General features: G+C 36.2%; 1 pseudogene; it reads left to right on the top strand.

Annotated features, from left to right (window-relative positions):
- Positions 1-1,322: 1,322 nt before the first annotated feature.
- Positions 1,323-2,291, top strand: LOC141511668 (armadillo repeat-containing protein 10 pseudogene; annotated as a pseudogene).
- Positions 2,292-4,557: the final 2,266 nt, after the last annotated feature.

The raw sequence follows: 4,557 nt of genomic DNA, 5'->3' as shown, positions 1-4,557 counted from the left end.
GACTTGAATAAGTCACCTGAGTTTGAGAGGACTTTTTAGAACTGATTCAGAAGATGCAGAGGGACATCAGATGTCTTCAGGGGAGAAGAAAAGAGAGAGACACTGGACCAATTTATCTCCACCATCTCTTGCTTATGTGTGTATTGTTTAGTCAGGTCATCTATCCCTTTTTAGAGTTGTAACTTCCCTTTATTTCTCTAAGTGTGACATCCCTACTTATGCCCCTCTCCTCATGGAAAGAAAAAGAGGCAGGGTGAAAATGTTCTCCATTGAGAGAAAAAAAGGTCGAGATTATTGGGTGGCATGATTATATCCTATATGAGTCTGTGTATCCTATCTAGGGAGAGTCCTATGTCTGATTTAAAGAATGGGGTATTAGTAACGGTGAGGGGAGAATCTAACATACATAAGTCATTGCCCAGCCTTTTGGTGTGGCTAACTTTTGGACTTGTGGTGGTCCACAGCAGTTTAAGAATTGTCTTTGGGTGCTAGTCCCCCTGGGTCCAGCTTAGATTCTCAGTTACTGGTTCAGAGAAGAGAAGCACCATGGTATATGACTGAGTCAGTTCAGAGTGACTATTGTTTATACCAGTCTGGTCAGGATATTTTCCTGGAGAATAATAAAAAGTTGTGGACTTATGTCCAGAAGCAGTATATATATAATATATATATATATATATATATATATATATATTCTGGTCTGTACAATTTACAGAGATAAGTTAACTGAGACTCCAATGTAATGTTTCTATGAGGACCCCTTGCCAGGATCCATTACAGTAAAGAAAATTTTGATTACCACTGCATATACCCATCTGCCAAGGACTGATCAGGGAGTTGTTATACAGATTTAAGGGATCTGGGGCTATGGAACCCCAATTTATATTTTGATTAAACTCTAAGCTATAGTGGAAACAATTACCAATTAGACAGATAGGCCCCCGAATTTGCCATGAAAATGAGAGAGAATTATTCAGTTGTAATCTATTGACAATCTATTGACTGGAGAAGGAAGAGTTTGTGGTAAATTGAATCTATCAAGTTGCTGACTAAAGGCAGATGACAATAGGCAAGTAACAAAATACATCAGAAAGTTAGCATGTGCTCTCACACAAACTTGGAAAATAGGATGGTTCATGTCTCTGATAATGAGGAAGTAAAAATCTTGAGAGAAGAAAAATTCAGTTGTCATGTCAATATCAAGGCTTGTGATTTAAGAAAGAAATCACTAATAAGGTGTGGAACCCAAATTCTTATTAAGAAAGAAAAGGGGGGGCTGCGGTCCCCAGGGAGCAGCCTGGCTGCTGGGCCACAGGGATGGCATGGGCAAAGCCCATGGGGCGGCTTGGGTGGCCCGGCTGGTGCTCGGAGCTGGGGCTGGCTACTGTGTTTATCAACTGGCCTGGGGGAGAGAAGAGGGCTGGTAGAAGACTGGGGCTGTGAGCGGGGAACCTAGGTCGCCCTGTGGGGCCCCCTGAGCTGTCCAGCTTGTCCTCCAGCAGAGAATGATTGTACCAAATCATCTAGTCTACTGGATGCTCAACATCTTAAAAAACTCATTTGCTTGCTAGAGTCTACTGAGGACCCTTTAATTCGTGAAAGAGCTTTGATTACACTGGGTAACAGTGCTTCTTTTTCAATCCATCGAGATATTATTCATAATTTGGATGGCCTCTTAGTTATTGGAAACCTATTGAAAGATCCCAACCCCAAAGTTAAAGAAAAGGCTTTAAATTCATTAAATAACTTAAGTATGAATATTCAGAATTAGAGGGAAATTAAGGTATATGTCAACCAAATCTGTGAGACCATCTCTTCTCCTTTGAATTCAGATGTACAGTTGGCTGGCCTAAGATTGTTAACAAATATGACTGTCATTAATGACTATCAGCACTTAATTGCCAATTCAGTTTCAGGCCTCTTTGATTTCTTATCTGTGGGAAATGAAAACATCAAGATTCAGACTTTAAAAGTGCTTTTGAATTTGTCAGCAAATCCAACTAAGACAAGAGAACTCCTCAGTGTGCAAGTGCAATCATCATTGATTTCCCTCCTTGATGACAATATGGAAAAGGAAATTTTCCTTCAGGTCCTTACATTCTTTGCAAATTTAAATGGCAATTATAAAGCAGAAAGAGAATGTGTTTGCCCAGCATCAATTTAATAATGGTTCTCTTTTCTCCTTACTCTATGGAGACACTACAGAGTGTACTGAGAAATTGCTATCCTTGGCATATTACCGTGATGATGATGTGAAAGAAAAAGTTGCAAAAATCCTAACCATACTTTAATTGACTGTGTATTAAAAAAAAATGAGGAATAACTAACTCAGTGTTGCAATCTGTGAATGAGACAAGTGATTATGATACTTTTATCATGTTCACATACTCTCACCATACAATGGTGAGTGCTTAGCCTTGGGGCAGAGAAAGAAAATTCAGTTAGGAATGTTATTTTGTTAAAAAAATAAAACTAAGGCTCTGATAAGCCATTTACTCATAAAATTTCTTTGTCATTTCCTATAACCAAGGGAAAAGAATAGAATCTATGAAGATTTCTAAGATTTCTTATTCCTTTGAGCTGTAAAATGAAGCAAGAAGGATGGGATCCACCAGTCAGAGTATGCACTGAAGCAAGGAACCTGAAGATATTTAGCAAATTCTTTGTGACTTTCTGGTCTAAGACTCTAATGGAGTGCTTGGGGGCTCCAGTCTTGGAGAGCTAATTCAGATTCATTTATTCTTGATAGTGTGGCATGAGATCATCATCCAAAGAGAAATTGGTTATGATTTTATACTTGAAGTCTTGAAATATTGAAAAAACTCATTGTGAACTAAAATGTCCTAGTTTGTTAAAATATCCTTAATTCAGATTATTAAGTATTTTCTGGTTGACTTTGAATTCAAGTGAATGCTACAGAAATTTTTAAGACTCTAGGAATTTTAAAGTGTAAAAGTTGTAATTTAAAAAATTTATCACAGTATTTAAAATTAAAATAGCTTTCATAAAACTGAACAGAATAAAGCTACTTAAACTAATTTTCATATGTGACTAGTAGTAATCTGTGTGATTTAAGGTTTATTCTCAAAATGAATACTCACCCTTTTGTTCTAGTCTCTTCAATATTTTGCTGTATTATAATATAGTTTAAGAATAATCTTATTCTATGTGGATTCTAGTATCTTCAAGGCAATTTATCAGAATTTGACACAATTTCTCTGACAAGACTCATTTGCAAAATAGGGATATATTTACTTCAATTTCCTCAGGGTTATTTCAAGGATCAATTCAATGAATAGATATGAGGATGCTTTAAAAAGTGCTGAACTAATTCATGAGACTTGAAAGAGCACAGATTGTAGTCAGAGGACCTGATTACCATTCCTGCTCTGTCATTTACTTCCTATATGATCTTGGGCAAGTCACTCAGGGCCTCAGTAACCTCTTTGGAAAAGTTGAATCTGTAGGGTCCCTTCCAGCTCCATTTCTAGGACCTAGGATCTAGGATAGGAAAATTGAGTTAGTTCTATGAACAGTGAGTCATCTTAGTTCTGTATTATAAATGAAATGAATTTTTCTAAGTATATTCCATGTGCTTTCATTTTAGGGCCATGCTATTTTATTGAATTGTATTTTTTAAGCAAAGAACAATATTTAAAATGAGAAATAGGGCGGCTAGGGGGCATAGTGGATAAAGCACTGGCTCTGGAGTCAGGAATACCTGGGTTCAAATCTGGCCTTAGACACTTAATAATTACCTAGGTGTGTGGCCTTGGGCAAGCCACTCAACCCTGTTTGCCTTGCAAAAACCTAAAAAAAAAACAAAACGAGAAATATTTTATCATTATTTTAAAATGATTATTATTATTAACATTTGTACTATGATTACACAACTCACTTTTTTATTTATAAAGATATTTTTGTTTAGTAAAGGTTATTTTATAAGTATGTTAAATGACACTCGGAAAATCTCCATCAAATAAATTTTTGGTGGTTCATGTGTCTAGACTTGATGTTGTCTATTTCATAAAATCAAGTTTTTTTTCCCATTGTAAAGATCTTAGTTATTCCAAGACCAAAAGAAATGTAGTAAACTGGGAAACAATCTTTACAACTACTATTTCTGAGAAAGGACTCATTTCTAAAATATACAGAGAACTGAGTCAAATTTTTTAAAAAAAGCCATTCCCCAATTGACAAATGGTCAAAGGATATGCAAAGGCAATTTACAGATGAGGAAATCAAAGCAATCCATAGTCATAAGAAAAATAGTTCTAAATCATTACTTATTAGAGAAATGCATATTAAAGCATCTCTGAGGTATCACTTCACACCTCTCAGACTGGCCAATATGACCAGAAAGGACAATGATCAATGTTGGAAGGGATGTGGGAAATCTGAGACATTAATGCATTATTAGTGAACTCATCCAACCTTTCTGGAGAGCAATTTGGAATTATGCTCAAAGGGCAACAAAAATGTGCACACACTTTGATATACTACTGGGTCTATACCCTGAAGAGATGGTGGAAAAGGGCAAAAACATCACTTGTACAA

The sequence above is a fragment of the Macrotis lagotis genome, chromosome 2 (genome assembly GCF_037893015.1).
Source record: "Macrotis lagotis isolate mMagLag1 chromosome 2, bilby.v1.9.chrom.fasta, whole genome shotgun sequence".
Taxonomy (NCBI): domain Eukaryota; kingdom Metazoa; phylum Chordata; class Mammalia; order Peramelemorphia; family Peramelidae; genus Macrotis; species Macrotis lagotis.
The sequence above is the reverse complement of the archived record's forward strand: the minus strand, read 5'-3'. Positions and strand labels throughout refer to the sequence as shown.